Source organism: Pinus tabuliformis, chromosome 3_2 (genome assembly GCF_031772625.1).
Source record: "Pinus tabuliformis cultivar Carrire ecotype Pingquan chromosome 3_2, CPIR1, whole genome shotgun sequence".
NCBI classification, from domain to species: Eukaryota; Viridiplantae; Streptophyta; class Pinopsida; order Pinales; family Pinaceae; genus Pinus; species Pinus tabuliformis.
In genome coordinates, this window is record NC_142302.1 from 1278197485 (window position 1) to 1278217128 (window position 19644).

The 19644-nt window shown below is 42.3% G+C and overlaps 1 protein-coding gene across 7 annotated transcripts in view; it reads left to right on the forward strand.

Moving 5' to 3' along the window:
- LOC149185411 (uncharacterized) overlaps nucleotides 1–19644 on the forward strand; it is a 272063-nt gene that overhangs the window by 146798 nt on the left and 105621 nt on the right. The window lies entirely within an intron of this gene.

The following is a 19644-nucleotide window of genomic DNA, read 5'->3' on the forward strand; positions in this document are numbered from 1 at the left end:
TCTGCTCAACGCTGGGGTTTCTGGTTCATCTCTTGTTGTCTCACCTACACTAGGTTTGATACCATGTGAAAATTCCCAAGTCGGAATCCATACTGTAGCAAACTGGTGTTACTTCTCCTACTTGTTTAAATAATGCAAGTTATTTACTGTGTTCTATGGTAAATATTGAAGCAAATACATCTGTAGCCTTCACTTAATTTACTTATATGTGGAATCAAAATATTGAGCTAGAAAGAAAAATACAACACATAGGACGGTGAATTTTGGACAAAAAGTCCTTGGAAAAACCCAATGCGGGAAAACCGGTGCAACAACTTTGAGGGTTAAGCAGTAGCAAAATCTGAATACATCACTGAATACCTCATAGGTTTATTCAGTTAAAGAGAGAAATACTGGCAGAAGCTTTGTGAGTTTTACCTCACACAATCACTGAGAAATCTTGGCTGATCCGACTACTAGATGAGGTGCCCTTGGTAGGCACTACGCTAGCTCTGCGCTACCTCTACGCTGTTCCAGCGTCAACCCTTCCAGTCACTGCATCACCCAACTGAGGATTCGATTAGTAGCCCATAGTCACTGCTCTCAGCGTCCCGGTCTCACACTCCAGTTTCCGATTGCTAAAACTGACTCTCTGCTCTCATTTTCGACTTTCTATCTCTGCCTCTTCGTCACTTCTTCGTAGCCCTTCTGGCCCTACGTCAAGGCTTCTGGATCACTTACTGCTTCTCTCTACCGATGTATCTCCGGCTAAGAATCTCTCTCTGTCCATTTTCCAAATGAGCCTCAAGCCCCTTCTTATTTCTTTCTGTTGGAAAACCAACGGCCTAGATTAAATCTTAATCAATGGCTCAGATCGTTTTGGCTTGATCCATGACTTTTTCTAGAAGTTTCACGCCTGATTAGATTAATACTCATTAATATTTTCATTTTCTTAAGTTTAGACTTAGGAACCCCATTAAAAATATTAATTCTTTTAATAAAATCACTTTTGGGTGGAATTTCCCAAAACACTTTCTGGGTTGTTTGGAATACTTGTGTCTAAGTCTCCCTGCAAAATTGGAGGCTTAGAGCACATCCGATGCTACCCCAACTCAATAGGAGGGACCTCAGGAGGAGGAGATTGTGTTTCACATGCCGAGAGCAATGGGCACTGGGACGTAAGTGCACCAAGGGCAAAGCCCATTTCATCGAGGTGTTCTCAGATAGTGAGCCTGAGGAGGAGGCCAAGGCAATAAAGGAGCCGATAGATGAGGGAGGACCATCATCAGGAGTGCCACCACCACCACCACCTAGAGGAGTGTTGTTTGCCCCAACTGGGGGAGTCCTTGCTTCACTTTGGGGTGTGCCGAAGTATTTGACACTTAGGATCAGGGGGGCTATACAAGGACAACCTATGTCAATCCTGTGAAAATTCTATCACCGCAACAACTGATTTATTTTCCTACTTATTCCACAATAAGTTATTTATGAAATTACTTCAATAAACATTAAAATAAATATTGTTGCAGATATCACACCGTAACACAAAAACAAACATATGCACAAGCATTAACACATTGACATAGATATTTTCGACAACAGTCCCCGGAAAAACCCAACATGGAAAAACCGATGCAGCAAGGGAGCATTTTATTATTCAGCAATTTTTCTGTACAACAGGGTGCCAAACTGGCTTACCCAGAGAGAGAAATAATTCTCCAGCACTTCTCCCAATCCCAGCGTTAGCCTGGCTGAACTCTGCGTGGCTCTCAAACCCTTTGCGTCAACCCCTACTTGACTGCGTCAGCCCTGGGCCTCTCTGCGCCACTCACGCGGACCTAGCAAGTGACTGCACAGTCTTTTGCTGCCTTTGTGTCTGCCTGAAAAGCCCTACGTCTGCCTCTCCTGCCTTAGCGCTAATCTCCAGTGGCTAATCTCGCCTCTCTGCTCCGTACTTGCTGCCTCCTGACTGCTCACTAGACTATTGGTTCAATTTCTCAACTAACCCCACTCTAGAAATTGAACTGACTGGTCTCCTTCATTGTGTTCTCCAAGTGACCCTCAAGCCTCCTCTTATACTTTTCTCGTTGACAAATCAACGACCGAGATTAAGTCCCTAATCAACAGATAAGATTAGATTTGGCTTGATCCATGACTTTTGGACCATTCTAACACAATTTTTAATACACATTAATATTTTATTTTCCCTAAGTTTAGACTTAGGGACTCCATTAAAAATATTAATTATTTTAATGTCTCCCAAACTGTTTAGAATTTGCCCAAGCCCTTTCTGGGTATTGGAGATCTCATGTGCCTTAGCCTCTCCACCAATTTTCGTTGCTAGAGCACATCCGATGCTACCCCAAATCAACACTCCCTCTTAGCGAGGATTGTGCTCTAGTAATACTCATTGAGTATCACTTCGATCATCCGGCATCGGTCCCTATGCTGATGCTCAACCTCCCTGCCCAACATCCTCTGCACTGCTGCATTTTGTACTGCTGCCCATGGCTATGCTACTACCGCTGCTGCATCTGTACGACAACTCCCTCTGCATCCGTGCTACTACTGGTCCTTTTTCCCAACACTACATCCGCACTGCAACTCCCTCTGCATCCGTGCTACTGCTGGTCCTTTCTCCCAACACTGAATCCGCACTGCAACTCCCTCTGCATCCGTGTTGCTGCTGGTCCTTTCTCCCAACACTGCATCCGCACTGCAACTCCCTCTGCATCCTTGCAATTATCACTCCCATTTCTGCTACTGAAATGGGTTCTTTACCATCCCCATCTTTTCCCTGAAGTAGTCAAATTTTGTCCTTCCAAGGGCCTTGGTGAGGATGTCCGCCACCTGTTCTCCTGTAGGAGTGTAGCTCAACTGTACAACTCCTTGTTGGACATAGTGACACCAGATATCAATATGCTTCAACCTATCATGAAACACTGGATTCTCAGAGAGCTTGATGCAACTCTGATTATCACACATGATCCTGGTCGCCTCCATATTCCTTCTGAATAGGTTCACAAGTAGTTTTCTAAGCCATATGGCCTCACACGAAGCTGTGCTTGCCGCCATATATTCTGCTTCAAATGAGCTTAGAGCCACAGACTTTTGTTTCCTATTGCACCAAGAGGTCATTCCCGATCCAAAGTTGAAACAGTACCCAAAGGTACTTTTCCGATCCACTGAACTTCCTGCCCAATCTGCATCAGTAAATCCACTCAATCTGATATCCTTATTCTTGGTGTACAAGAGTCAATAATCAACTGTTCCCTGTAAATACCTGAGAACGTGTTTGGCTGCTGCCCAGTGTGCCCTTCTCGGTTCCACCATGAATTGACTGAGGGTGTTGACAGAGTAGCAAATGTCTGGTCTGGTATTGACCACATACATTAGGGACCCTATGAGCTGCCTGTATAGGGTGGGATCGACATCCTTGTCTTGTGATGCATCAATCTTCTTCCAGTTGGTGATCATTGGCGTAGCCATAGGTCTACAGTCCTCCATCCCTAATATTTTCAGGGTTTCTGTAGCATACCTCCCGTGCCCAAGGAATATTTCTCCCTTCTGCTGCCAAACTTCCAACCCTAGGAAGTAGTGCATTCGTCCCAAATCCTTCATATAGAGTTCTGTGGCTAGATTCTTCTTGCAGTCCCCAATGAGTCTGGATGATCCTGTAAGAAAGAGATCATCCACATACAATACTAAGATTAGTGGCTTGTTCTCTACAACCAGATAGTAGAGATTCAATTCCATGTCACTCGTGACAAACCCCATCTTCTGCAAGTAGCCATCTATTCGACCATACCATGCTCTCGGTGCCTGTTTAAGCCCATACAAGGCTTTCTTCAATCTGCATACATGAGACTTCCTCTGGTGAGTTTCAAAGCCCTCTGGTTGTTCAATGTATACCTCATCTTGTGTTACCCCGTTCAGAAATGCCGTTTTGACATCCATTTGATGGATCTCCCATCCCATCTGGGCTACAAGAGATATCATGGTCCTAATAGATGTATACTTGGCTACCGGGGCGAAGGTCTCCTCATAGTCAATCCCTTCCTTTTGAGCATACCCCTTAGCCACAAACCTGGCCTTGTATTTCTCAACACTACCGTCTGCAGCGTATTTGATCTTGTAGATCCATCTTGAACCTACCACTGATCTGTCTTGAGGTCTTGGCACTACCTCCCAGACATCATTTACCATTATGGAGTTGTATTTCTCTATCATCGCATCTAGCCAAACCTAATGTTGAGCTGCCTCCTTGAAACTCGCAGGCTCTCCATCTTGAGCTACTAATGCTTGATATCTATCTGGTTATTTTCGCTCCCTCTTATTGTTTTTTCGCTCCCTCTTATTGTTTATTGGCGCATCAATGAAGTCCTATGCATCTCTTAGAATCTGACGAAGTTCCTTGCTAGTTCTTCCTCTACTAGCAGGTGCTTTTGTTCGCTCCTCTTCCTCATTCTGAGAATCTTCCTGTCCCGAGGAAGAATTCTTTACTTATGTTGGTTGAAGAGGCTTAACCAACGACTCCTCTTTCGACTGCTCCTTGGAAGGCATCTCGCAAGATCTTTTGAAAGCCCTGTCCTCCATGAACTTTACATCTCGTCGTACTACTACCTTCCTGCTCCCTGGAAGATAGATTCTGTATGCCTTAGCGTTCTCGCTATATCCTACCAGATATCCCTTTTCCGCAGTCTAATCCAACTTCTTCCTCTTTTCTTCGGGTATGCGGCAATATGCTAGACTCCCAAATATCTTGAAATGACTAACTTCAGGTGTCTTCCTTATGAAGACTTTCTCTGGAGTAATCTTGCCCACTACCCGATGAGGAGTCCTGTTCTGAACATAGCCTACTGTGTTGCATGCTTCTGCCCATAGGAATTTTGGCATTTCCTGATCATACATCATGGCCCTAGCTGCTTCTACAATAGTTCTGTTCTTTTTTTGCTACCCCATTTTGCTCCAGATTATATGGAGCTATCCACTCTATTGTGATGCCCTCCTTAGCGCAAAGATCAGTGAAGTCCTTATCGACATATTCTCCACCATTATCTGAGCGCAAAACTTTTATTTTCTTCCCAGTCAGATTCTCCACTAGAGCCTTGAACTCCTTGAATCGACAGAAAACCTCATACTTGGTTTTCAGAAAATAAATCCAAGTTTTCCTTGAGTGGTCATCAATGAAGGTAAGGAAATACTCGGCACCACTAAGAGCTTTGACAGACATAGGTCCGTAGATATCAAAGTGTATCAATCCTAGTACACTCTTGACCTTATGTTTGCTCCTAGGAAATGTTGCCTTGGCATACTTTCCTAGAACACATCCCCTGCGTACATCATCTCGTTCAGTACTCAGATCCATAACTCCTGTTACAGTGCTCTTGAGAATTCTCAGAGCTCCATGGTGCAAGTGACCCATTCTTCTATGCCATAGTTCATTCAAGTCCTTCTCTCCATGGCTGCCTATTAGTGCCATTGTTGATTCTAGTCGCAATCTATACAACCGATTACTTTTGATCCTGATTTGCACTTTCTTTTTCTAGCTTGGGTGTTTGACGTATACCTTCTCCTTGATGAAGTAGATGTCATAGCCCTTGCCTTGTAGTTGCGACATGGAAAGTAAGTTCATCCCCAATCCTGGTACATGCAGTACATTTGTAGCACGGAACCGTTCTCCCGATTCTGTTTGAAAAACTATGGTACCCTTCCCTACTGGAGTACACTTTGCCTTGTTCCCCATGGTGATATGAAAGTTCATCTTCTCTTCTCGATATTCTGAGAAACACTCCCTGATTCTCGTCATATGCCACGAAGCTCCACTGTCTATATACCATACTTCTGATGATGCAACACTAGTCATACATGCCACTTCTTCTTCCAGCCTGGAAGCCAACATAGAGAAATCAAAATCTCTTTCTCTTGTGCAATTTTCTGAAAATCTGTGTGAGTCCTTTGACGTGGATGCCTCTTCATTGTGGTCTTGACCCATAACTGATTTTCCCTTTCTGTCTCTGATTACTTGCTTTGATACCATGTGAACATTCTATCACTGCAGCAACTGATTTATTTTCTTACTTATTCCACAATAAGTTATTTATGAAATTACTTCAATAAACATTAAAATAAGTACTACTGCAGATATCACACCATAATACAGAAACAAACATATGCACAAGCATTAACACATTGACACAGATATTTTGGACAACAGTGCTTGGAAAAACTCAATGTGGGAAAACCGGTGCAGCAAGGGAGGATTTTATTATTCAACAATTTTGCTATACCACACGGTGCCAAACTGGCTTACCCACAAAGAGAAATAATTCTCTAGCACTTCTCCCAATCCCAGCGTCAGCCCGACTGACCTCTGCGTGGCTCTCAAACCCTCTCCGTCATCCCTTGCTTGACTACGTTAGCCCTGGGCCTCTCTGCGTCACTCATGTAGGCCTAGCAAGTGACTGCGCAGTGTTTTGCTGCCTCTGCGTCTACCTGAAAAGCCCCGCGTCTGCCTCTCCTGCCTCAGTGCTGATCTCTAGTGGCTGATCCCGCTTCTCTGCTCTGTACTTGCTGCCTCCTGACTATTCACCAAACCGCTGGTTCAATTTCTCAGCTAACCCCGCTCCAGAAATTGAACTGACTAGTCTCCCTCAGTGTGTTCTCCAAGTGACCCTCAAGCCTCCTCTTATACTTTTCTCGTTGACAAATCAACGGTCGAGATTAAGTCCCTAATCAACGGCTAAGATTAGATCTGGCTTGATCCATGACTTTTGGACCATTCTAACACAGTTTTATATTAATACACATTAATATTTTATTTTCCCTAAGTTTAGACTTAGGGACTCCATTAAAAATATTAATTATTTTAATATCTCCCAAACTATTTAGAATCTGCCCAAACCCTTTCTGGGTATTGGAGATTTCATGTGCCTTAGCCTCTCCACCAATTTTCGTGGCTAGAGCACATCTGATGCTACCCCAAATCAACAAGTCCTGGTTGACACTGGGACCACCCACAATTTTATTGATGCCCAGATGGCGGAGCGTAGGGGCATCTAGACAACTACATTTGAGGGGTTCTCATTTTTGTTACCTGGAGACTGGACAATGAAGTGTACTGAGTATGTACTCGGGCTGACCTTGAAGATGGGGAACTACTTACTCATTGACCATTTCTTCGTGGTTGATGTCCTAGACACCAATGTGGTGTTGGGTGTCCAATGGCTGTATGCATTAGGGAAGGTCACTACTGATTGGCAGAAGCTGGAGATGGAGTTCAAGGGTCTAGATGGGAAGTCGGTAATGCTGAGGGGAATGCACTCTTATCCCCCTCAGACAGTTTCAACCCACTAGATGGAGGTAGATTTGCGACATGGAGATGTGGAGTGGGCAGTTGAGCTATGAATTTATGAGTTGAGGGCAAAGGCGTAGGTCATACATCTAGACATATTAGCCTTGTTGGAGAAGCACCAGGGGGTTTTCGGGGATGTTCCACCAGGTAGACCGCTAGACCGTGGATTTGAGCACACCATTGAGCTGGAGGAGGGGGTGAACGCAGTCATCACCACCCCTTATAGGCACCCAAAGGCCTATAAGGATGAGATAGAGTGGGCCATTCAGGAGTTGTTGAGATTGGGACACATCAGGCCTAGCTCGAGCCCATTTGCTTCTTTCGTGGTGCTGGTGAAGAAGAAAGATGGGACGTTGCACATGTGCATAGACTACTGGGCTCTCAATAAGAATACCTTGAAGAATAGATACCCCATTCCACACATAGATGAGTTGATGGACGAGCTTAGGGGAGCTAAATACTTCTCTAAGATAGATCTGCGTTCGGGGTACCACCAGATTCGCATGAGGGAGCAAGATATTTTGAAGACTGCTTTTTGTTGCCATTATGGACACTTTGAGTTCTTGGTGATGCCCTTTGGGCTAACCAATGCTCTAGCCACATTCCAGTCCTGTATGAATCACGTGTTCCGTAGACAGCTGAGACACTTTGTCCTAGTTTTCTTCGATGACATACTCATTTACAACAGAACATGGGAGGAGCATCTTCAGCATTTGGAGGAGGTGCTTCACATACTTGAGGAGCAACAACTGTATGCGAAGTTGTCCAAATGTGAGTTTGGGCTAACAGAGATGTTGTACCTAGGGCATGTGATTGGGGAGGATGGAGTGAAGGTGCATCAGGAGAAGATTCGGGCAATTCTGGATTGGCCCACACCCAGGAATGTGATGACACTGAGGGGTTTCCTGCGAATTTGTACGTATTATAGGAGATTTGTGAGGGGATTCTCACAACTTTCAACACCTCTCACGAATTTGACGAAGAGAGGAGATTTTGAGTGGATGGAGGTGGCAGAGGAGGCCTTCACGTGCCTCAAGAGGGTCATGAGCAACTGTCCAGTCTTAGCCTTGCCAGATTTCACGCGACCATTTGTGCTGGAGTGCGATGTGTCCAGTGAAGGGGTTGGGGCTGTTTTGACACAGGGGGGTCATCCTATTGCGTTTGAGAGCAGGAAATTGCAGCCTCACGAGCGGTTGTACTCTATGTACGACAAGGAGATGTTGGCAGTGATGCATGCACTGGCCAAATTCAGACAATATTTAGTGGGCAACCGATTTAAAGTGAAGACATGTCACAAAAATCTTCGCTTCCTCCTTAAGCAACAGTCCTTAGAGGAGAGGCAGGAAAAATGGGTGAGTAAGCTCCAAGCTTATGACTTTGAGATAGAGTATGTGAAGGGCAAACACAAAGTGGTAGTAGATGCCCTCTCTATGAGACCAACAACGCTTTCTTTGATGGATGTCACGCAGGATTGGAAGGCTCAACTATTGGTTGAGTACTCTAAGGATAGGCAGGCTTGTGACATTTTGGATGGCATGCATTGAGATGACCGATTCCGGGTGATGGACGATGTGATTTACTACAAGGACCAGATCTATTTAGTGCTAGGATCTCAGCTGAAGGAGAGGATCATGCAGGCAGCCCATGATTCTCCACTAGCAGGGCACCCAAGTTTCCTCAAGACATATTGTGTTGTCAGGGAGAGGTTCTCTTGGTGGGGACTTAAAGGAGATGTGCTGAAACATGTGAGGGAGTGCGTGGATTTCCAAAGAAACAAGGTGGAGTTGGGTCACCCGACTGATTTGCTATAGCTGCTCCCCATTCCAGAGAGGAAGTGGGAGAGCGTATCCATGGATTTCATCACCGGACTTCCGGCAACGCAGGGGCGAGATTGCATCTATGTGGTGGTCGACAGACTGACCAAGTTCGCCCACTTCTTTGCTATTTCATTGAGATCTTCAGCTTCCCAGGTGGCCGAGTTATTCTTTTGGGAGGTTTTCCAGTTGCATGGTCTCCCTAAGACCATTGTGAGTGACAAGGACAACAGATTTATGGGGGCTTTTTGGCAGGAGTTGTTCTGGCTAGTGGGTACAAAACTTACACCCAACACCAACTATCATCCCCAAACCGATGGGCAGACAAAGATTGTGAACAAATGGCTGGAAGGGTACCTGCGCAACTATGTGACTGGACAACAGAGAGCGTGGGTCAAGTGGCTACACCTTGGGGAGTTCTGCTACAACACGACTTATCACATGTCCATCGATATGACTCCTTTCCGAGCACTTTATGGGTATGATGCACTTTCTTTTTCTGACATGGTGTTTGGAGATAGCAAGGCCCCAGGGGCAAAGGATTGGGTTCAAGAGAGCCAAGAGATTCTCTGAGCTCTCAAGAACAACTTACAAGTGGCCCAGAATCAACAAAAGGTATATGTTGATAAACACAGGGTGGAGAGACACTTTGAGGTAGGGGACATGGTCTACCTACGCTTGCAGCCATACATGCAATCTTCGCTCAAGCAGAAGGGAGTAGAGAAGCTTTGCCCACGGTTTTATGGGCTGTATAAGGTGGTCCGGAAGGTGGGAGAGGTGGCCTACGAGTTAGAGCTACCTAAGGAGAGTCAGATTCACAATGTGTTCCACGTCTTATGCCTAAAAAAGGCATTGGGGCAACATATTACAGTAGTAGTTGAATTGCCTCCCTTGGATGATGAGGGGCACTTAGTTTTGACACCTGAGATCATATTGGAGACCCAAGAGAGGAGGTTGAGAAACAGGATGATCAGGGAGCAATGTTTTAAGATTCGGCCGGCTCGGAACTAACTCGGCCGAGTTGGTTTGAGTCAAGACCTCACCGGTTCGACTCGGCCTATGAACCAGTTATACCGACTGGTTATTACTGAGCCGAAAACTCGGCTGACTTGGTAATAACCCGACCGGCTCGGTCGAGTCCGAGCCTACTCGGTCGAGTTGGAGACAACAATATAAAAGTGATATTTATGTTTGTGACAATATGGCTCGACAACAATATAAAAGTGATGCATGGTCAGTGATCCATGGAAGTGATGCTTGGGCAGTGACTGTAATGCAAAGGTTGAGGTATGACAATCATGTTTCTCTTTTGAGGAATGATACAAATTGATATGGCATTGACCTTGTTGAAACTTGACATAGCAATGACCTTGACACATGATTGAGTGTCCTTGAAACTTAGTAGTAGGTCAGTCATCCATGACTTGGCCTGACAATGATACTGTTGTCGCGCAAAATGACACGACAACGCTCAGACCGGGGGCTGTCACTCTGATCCCCGGTCTCTCCGTTTAAGCCTGTCTCTCACGGCTAAGGGGGGTAGACCCTGAGGAAAGATGAAGGCCAACTGCCAGACAGTTGGGCCAGGAGACGAAAAGCACTAAAATGACTTGACGAATTGAGCAGACCAGTGCCTTAAAAGATCTAAATGATTACTAGCTAGATGATCGAAGAACATGAACCACGGCCAGCAATCATCAGATAAAGAGAGCAATGCTTTAAATGTTCAGTAAAACCACAACGCTCATCAAATAGCAATATCCAGAAAACTTAAAAGAAACGAGTTTGCTTTGAATAACAGAGAAACCAGATATTTATTTCGTTTCCAAACCTCAGCACGAAAGCTATACGATGATAAACAACTGAAGGTAGTAAGAGCAATTCTCCACAACAGAAATTTTTATGCCTTTTTTTTTTTTTTTTTTTTTTTTTTTTTTTAAATAAAAAGAAATCTAAGAATAAAAAGCTAAATTTCTAAAATCTAACAATACTCTTTTAAGATCCTAAAGAAGCCCAAACAAGACTAATAAAATGAAAACTTTAAACCTAAGCAAAACTTCTATTTTTTTTTTTTTTTTTTGACTAAAAGAAACTAAAATCTAAATGTTAAATCCTAAAGAACTAAAATCTAAAGGACTACTCAAAATTAAAAAAAAAGGCAAATATTTTAATAAACTAAATCTCAAAAAAAAAAAAAAAATTTGAATCAAAATAAATCCTAAAGAAGGGACCTTTAATAAAAAAAATCTAAAACTAATCCGAATCCTAACCAAACAATTTAATTTAAATCAACCAAAGTCCGATAGCCCAGCTATGCTACTCCTAAACCTTACATCATAAAAAAAATCGAAACGTGAAGGCAAGAATCGAAAATGGGAGTGAGGCTCAGAGAAACGCTGACCGTGGGCAATGAAAACGATATGCTGAGGGTAACTCGACTGCAGACAAGATGAGGTGATGGCGTATGGAGGCTAGATGGTTTGCAGGTACGCGGGACGGAGGAGAAGCAACAGCAGTTGAAATGCTGAGCACAATCGATAGAGCTGCTACCAGAAAACGATCCCTGCACTTACGCTAAACAGCATATATATAAACAACAAAAAAAATTTCGCACAGCAGGTTCCAGTTTTCGACGGAGGGATGAGAGGATGCAACGGCACTTTGAAACGGTGGCTGTCAAAAGAAAACGATTACTGAATGCGTGCCCCTGAAAGGTAACTGAAGTCCAACGCATGACAAAACAGCAAAATTTTATGAAAACGAAGAATGGCCTGGGCGTAAGACTCAAAACTCGAAACTAAAAACGATTTTCGTGACAGGGAATCGATTTCAAAGCGCAGACAGTCCACGGGTTACATAGCTGCGTACCTGAAGGGAATACGCCATTACCTCAGCCGCTGCTGAAGAAAATCGAGCCACCAAGAAAAGTAAAAGACGCAGCTGGAAGCAGTAAATGCGTTTCACATGAGAGGCCTCGGGAATAAGGTTTTCTCAGTAGTTATAGGCATAATCAGAACAAGATTTGAACGGCAGGCACAAAACAGTTTTCTTGAGCTCAAAATCGTGAATGCAAATACACTGATAAAAGAAATGGAGATACAATAAGCATACACATTAACAAAGTAAGGGTTTTGCGCCCAAGCAAACCACACGTGATTACCTTAGCCACTATTATGCTGAGAAAAATGAGCCGTCAGAATGATGAGCAGAGTGGTGAATTTTACCTTTCGACTGACCTGAAACTGATTTTCTGACCTGTATATATAAATGCTGGATACGCTCTTGTTGCAGCTTGAAATCACCTTGATGACTGGTAACGCAGGCACAGTGAAGGACGGCAGCGGTGGATGTAAACGTGAACCAGTTTACAGATTTATAATTTGTAGAATGCCAAAATCAGGAGAGGTCTGTAACCCTGATGACAGATATCCTGCAGAAAAGGACATTTGGCAGGTATACAAAAATTTTGGAGTAAAACCCTTCCAGATTACCTGAAATCAAAATTTTACAGCTCTTAGAACAGCCAGATTTAACCATGATTACAGTAACATTTTCAAGATATCAAACATTTGAACTTTACTGTGAAATAAAGAAAATCCCTCATGTAAAACAGGAAATAAACCCCTAAAGATTAACCCAGGGCAAAAACAGCTGGGCTCTGCACAGAACAGCTTGTGGGAGTCGGCTGGTTCAGCCCAGAACTTCCCCAAACGCCCACAAATAACCTTCACCTAAAAATTTCCTGCACACCTCAAGCAAACATCAGCAAAAGAGGGCAAGAAATGCTGCTAGATTTCAAGAAATGATGGAGATACCTGCCACATTTCCAGAAACCCTACAACATTCAAACCCTAGCACATGAGCAAGCTACCTGTACTCACAATGCTCTGAAAAACAGCTATTTTAACTGCTGAAAACTGAAATATGCAGAAAAGCAAAAATCTCACAGCAAATCCCAGAGAGTAACACCAGCCAGTTTGAACCCCAAAGTCTTTTTATTAATCAGAAATCAGTTTACAAGAGAGAGCTTTCAGTACAGACTCACAGATGATGATTTGAGAATTCATTGTTGCTTTGGCTGTTTTCGCTAAGCTACAAGTGCTATTCAGCACAAGAGCTTCCCAAGGAGTGAAGCTCATCCCTCTCTTTAGTGGACTTCGAGTGCCACCCTAGGAGGGATTTCTTTGCCATTGGAGATAGACAGAAATATCACCCAACAGGGGAGTACATTGCCTTGGCCAGCAAGGACACAGTTTTGGGAGCAGCAGGGATGTAGTGGGAGAGACTACGTGTTGGGTGGAGCAGTAGAGCGACGGATTTTTGATGTGAAGATTGTTCGAAGTATTCTCATCGCTTTTCCACTTCAGAAAGGAGAAATTATAGCATGAAGGCAAGCCAAATACTCAGGTTGAGCTGTTGGTCGAAGGGACTGTGCAGTCACTAGTGGGGGTCACTTGGAGGGAAGCTTAACCGGAGGATTGGGGAGCTGGGTTGTGGGAAAATTGTTGGGAGGCTGATTTGGGAGGTTACCTAACATTTTGATAGCGAGTTACAACAGTTCTAGTTATAGGCATCGATTTCCAGTATTGGAGGACGACTAATCCCTAAGGGGTCGAAATTGTCTGGTCAAAGCCAGGGAAAACCCTTTTTGGGTTTTTGGAGAGGAGTACATCTCCAAAATTGCAGAAATTTCTGGATTGTTTTGAGGGGGTAAATCAGAGCTTGAAGTCAGTCAGCAATGCAGATTTGAGGGGACATCACAGTTCTCGGGGGAGCAACGAATTCACAGCAGCTTGGCACTTTTGTATTGATCACCTGATGTTTGTAGCCTGCCTTGTGGAAGCCCAGGTGCACCTCATCCAACTTCTATTGTACTCCAGCGTATTTGTTTAATGAACAATGAGCCAGTTGGGTGTTTGATGAGAAATTTCTGTTCATGTGTTCATTACTGAATAAAATTTTATTACATGTCTTTGTTATCACTACAAATCTTCCATTAGGAATATTATAGAAATTAAAAGAGATTTTGAGATTTTTAAAGATTTTGGGTTGTTGGAATAATACCTATGCTAATGAAGACTCAATTTAGAGCCGAAGTGTGAAGTCAATGTCCTTCAAGTCACTATGCCGAACTTATGATGTGATTCACCTTGCAAGCATTCATGATCCCCTTGTTGAAGAAAGTATAACTAGGTTCGGTCTTCATAAATGTACTTTTGATATTTGTATTTATTCAAGAAAAGAAATATTATTTTTGTTATATTTATCAATGAGTTTCTTGCTCATTGAAATAGGTCTAGCACATGTTAAAGTGCTATAGGTAAGTCAAAGAGTCAAAAGAAAGTTTGAAGACCCTTAAGGGCATGTTACACCATGTACATATTTGTATAAGAGTCAAAGAATATCCCTCCAAGCAAAGACAAGTCCTCTCCATGCAACGACATCATCAAAGGAGCAAAAATGATGAAGGAAACTCAAGTCGGCCTACAATCATCATGTCGGCCTCAAGTCGGCCTAAAGGAGGGATAATCCTCTATATATAGAGGCTGTCCACTCCCTCAAACAATAAAAAATCTTCCTTTGAAATCAACGAGCAAGGAAGACCAAGAAAAGGGTGAAAAAGGACGAGTATAAGGAGCCTCTAGTGCAATGAAGAAGGAGAAGTCATCAACGAAGGTTGGAGGACTGTTTCTAGGGTAAAACACAGTCACATGTGCAAGAAAAGGAGGCATCTCTGTGGTCGTAATAGCAACAACGTAACTGTCTCATACTTCTCATTGTTTGGTCTTGAAACTTAGGCCTATAAGGCCTCCCACTAGAGCGAAGAAGAGACTCTCTCAATCGAAGAAGAAAGGAACCAAATACTCAAGGAAACCTCCCGCAGGTGCGAGAATTTAGGGCTGTCGAACAATCATATCAAGTCTACAACTACACCTTAATGAAGGAGCTCGGTTGGTCAAGAGGAAGGAAGGGATCATCACAAGTAAAGGGTCTAACTAAATATCAAGGGTAAGTGTCTCTTCCAGAGCAAGTGCAACAAGGACTATCAAGAGTTGTAAGAAGAAACAAAGTGCTGAAAGGAGGAGGACAAAGTGCCGAGGAATGAAGTGCAGGAAGGAGGAAGGACTTGACTTGTGCTTGGAGGATATTCTTTGCAAGGGTCTAGGGTTTGGCATTGATCAATAAAAGCTTCAATAAGAGAAATTTATGAAAGGGTTTTCCTCGCTAAGCGAGAAAGGTTTTTCCCTGGCAGAGAGTCAACATCTTTTGTTCTTGTTTCTTGTGTTTTGATAGCAATTTGATGAAGTAAACACTCACACTAATAAGAAGAGAAGAACATCAAGCTAACAAAGATAAATTGTAAAAGTGCTTCACAAATTGTTATCAAATCTAGAAGAATCCTACTATACATAATTGCCCTTGATTCTTCAACATGGTATTAGAGCTATGGTGACCCATCAAGGATAGGGCATCTCAAGGGCACTCATAGGGCGACTCATCAAGGAAGAACATCTCAAGAGAAACTACAAGATTGAAGCATCAAGCCAAGAAATCTCAAACACATCAAGGACAAGGAAAGTCTACCATCTACAAAGCAAGAGGAGAAGCCTTTTGTATAAAGGCACCTACAAGAAGAGCAAGACAAAAGGGACCTACATCAAGCTACACCATCTTCAAGGAGAGAATCACTACAAGTCAAGTCATCAAGCAAATCTCATCACCAAACAAGTCCATTTGAAGAAAGCAACTTGAAGAGCATCTAAGAAGGCAAGCCATCAAGTCTTCAAGAAGAAAGAAAGTCCACTATATCTCAAACACTATCAAGTAAGTATATGTCCCCTCCTCAATATACCTCAATGTCTTTTTGCAAGGAAAGCAACAAACTGGTTGGGACCACTAACTTCCTTGCATGGAAGAAGAGGACTGACTTACTTCTCAAGGAGAATGAACTCCTAGAACTCATCAAAGGGAATGTCACTATTCCTGCTAAGGAACAAACTCACGCCTTGGCCAAGTACAATAAGGATGAGAGAAGAGCTCAAAGGATTCTTATAGAATCTATTAAAGACTCTCTCATTCCATGTCTCCAAATTTGAAACATCAAAAGAAATCTATGATAAACTAATAGAGCCATTCTTGGTATGCACAGCTGGAGAAGTGATATCTCTATGAAATGATTTGTACAAGATGAAGATATCAAAGGAAGGAATAGCTCCCTACTTCATGAAGATCTCTGAGATGAGGGATCAACTTCAAGAGCTAGGAGAAGTCATGTTTGATAGAGAAATGACAACTGTGGTATTCAATGCTCTACCTAAGGATTGAGACAACTTCACATCAAGCATATATGCCAAGAAGGAAGCTACCCCACTAAGTGAATTAAGGTCTTTATGCAAGATAGAGGAAACTAGACTCAAAGCAAAAGATGATGTGGGATCAAAGGAGCAAGCATTTGCTACCACGATCAAGAGAAAGGGAAAATATGGCAAATTTGGTCCACGAAGAACAAGCAATAGAGATATGTCCAAAGTCCAATGCTTTGGATGCTAAGAATATGGACACTACAAAAGGGATTGTCCTAAACTTAAGAAGGACAACAACAACAAGAGAAAAAGGGAAGAACCTCATGTACTCAAGAAGTGAAAGAAGAAGACAAGAAGCAAAAGAGGGAAGATCCTCCAGATCTCTATTATGACTAAGTCAACCTCTTTACTTAAAGTCTTTTTTCAAAGTTTTGAGTAGTATAGGAGATGTAGAAATAGAATAGAATGCATGGTTAAATATATCTTCTAGAATATAGGAGCATGGTGCTCAAGATATTCATGTAGAAGGAGCATACCTGTTAGATGACCTCATCCACAATGAAAGAATAATTGATCATGATTAAAAAGGCCTCCATCATCAAAAGGAAGAAACATTTGCAAGATAAGGGTCTTCAAGATCCTCTGATAGAATCTTCAAAAGAAGGTTGATAAATAAGAGCGGATGTCTCATTGGGAGTCCCATTCATGGGATTCAAGAAAGGATGATATGCAGGCAAGAAAAGGCTACACCAATCAAGAAGAACCATCAAATGAAGCCAGGATGATCAAAGCAGAATCAAGATGAGGTATGTATGCATCAAAGTTTAAGTCATGTCATCATATGTTTTATTGAATCATGGGAAATGTTCTAAAACATGATCAAGTATAAAAGGATCTCTTTCACCAAAGACATGCTCGAAAGCATGTACTACAATCAAATGAAGGTCAACATGAAGAAATGCTCTCATAAGGAGTATGAGGTTGTTGACTAATCGAAGAAGCAGGTAAAGAAGAAGTGCTCTCTTAAGGAGTATGAGGTTGTTGACTAAAAACTCCAAGAAGAAGCAAATGAAGAAAGATATCAAGCATGTAGGAACACCATGGACACAAAGAATCATTATCTGACAAAGATCCGGTATAAGACATCTCCCGAAAGAAGGCATGACAACTCTGACAAAGGAAGAAAAGGATCAAAGGACCCTTGACACCTATGAAGGCCTTAGAGATAGTAAGTTGTAGATAACTGATTCAGCTTTACAAAGATATCATAATGAAGAAGCCATTCAACAAAAGATCCATTTGATGTTGAAGCAATATCAAGATGAAGTCATGAAGGGCTACTAAATCAAAGTATGGGAACAAGCAAGTACAACTAAGCATCCATGTGATAAGTATTTTGAAGCTCAGACAAGATGACAAAGGAGTAATCAGATGACAAAAGGACCTGATATATATCAAGAAGGCCACTTTCCATGAAGGGAGCAATGACATGACCAAGTCTGCAACTACACCTTAAAGAAAGAGCTCGGTTGGTCAAGAGGAAGGAAGGGATCATCACAAGTAAAGGGTCTCACTAAAGATCAAGGATAAGTGTCTCTTCTAGAGCAAGTGCAACAAGGACTATTAACAGTTGTAAGAAGAAACAAAGTGCCGAAAGAAGGATGACGAAGTGCCGGGGAATGAAGTGTAGGAAGGAGGAAGGACTTGACATGTGCTTGGAGGATATTCTTGTTAAGGGTCTAGGGTTTGGCATTGATCAATAGAAGCTTCAATAAGAGAAATTTATGAAAGGGTTTTCCTCTCTAAGAGAGAAAGGTTTTGACTTGGTAGAGAGCCAACATCTTGTGTTCTTGTTTCTTTTGTTTTGATAGCTGTTCAATGAAGTAAACACTCACACTAATAATAAGAGAAGAATATCAAACTAACAAAGATAAATTGTAAAAGTGCTTCACAAATTGTTATCAAATCTAGAAGAATCCTACTATACATAATTGGCCTTGATTCTTCAACACCCCTTAGTGGTGACCCCCTTTTGGATTGTCCCCAACCTTTATTCTCTATGCCCAACAAAATATAAAATCTGCAACAACAAAGCTTCCTCTTGGAATGGTGTGAGACCTTGAGATCAACCCTACTGACAACACAACAAACAGGTGGAATCCTAGTTGTTCACGACCATGTCGCTAGATAACTCTTAGATGGTATAGAATATTAGTTTTAGGATAATCTTTACTAATCATGCGAAATAGAAAATTAATTATAATGCCAAATAAGAATAATGATAATGCGATTGAAGCTTTTGGTTTGAAGGATAAGCCCTCCCAACTTGTCATGGGTAAGGGCCTTGAACCCCAAGCCAACAATAACAACATCAAATATAGTTTGGTAGAATAGGTTGTTCTTGGCAATGCTGAAAGGAATACCACTTGATACAAAACATCTACCCACTGGTTTGTTTACTTCTTTGTTCCTCCTTATTTTAATGAGTGACCTAATAAAAGGTTGTGCCATAGCGATCGTTCTCAAAACAAATAAAGGTGAGCTTGCTAAGGGCATTGTGAGGTCGAGAATAAGCTCTCTCTCCCCCCTGCTCTTGATAAGTTTGTGGTTCTTGTAGTTTTTAAGTTCAAGTCGTAAAGCTTCCTTCTCTTTATTCATTTAAATAAGGGATTGCTTGGCTATATGAGGAGTTTTCAGGTTTGATTTATCACATAATGCCATTTCATGGTAGAGAATTTTTCTAAGGTAGTAGTAATTCAAGTCGTTGATTCCGCTAGTGATTTTTTCCCACACAACTTTTTTTTACCATGGTGAATCGGTAACTCGTTGTAGTAATCTGGGGGAGGCCCAAGATCAAACCTAGCTACTGCCACTATATCACAAAGAGCATATCCAATAACCGTAAGCCAGATATACCAAGAATTTATGACCTAGCAAGAGCTGAGACTCCACGATGGTGGGGGATCCTACTCCTTGAGCCTTATCACAACAAGCCAAATATTTTTTCCCACACAACTTACAAGCCAACTTTTGTCGACTATGAGGCTCAAGTGGTCCGACATATTCCTATAATGAGTCCAAAGTCTTTGATGTTTTTGTAGGGCAGTGATTAAACCCAAGATACAAAACGAAATGAAAGTCAACATAAGAATATTGTGAATAAAAAATCAGACCTACATAAATGATAATCTCT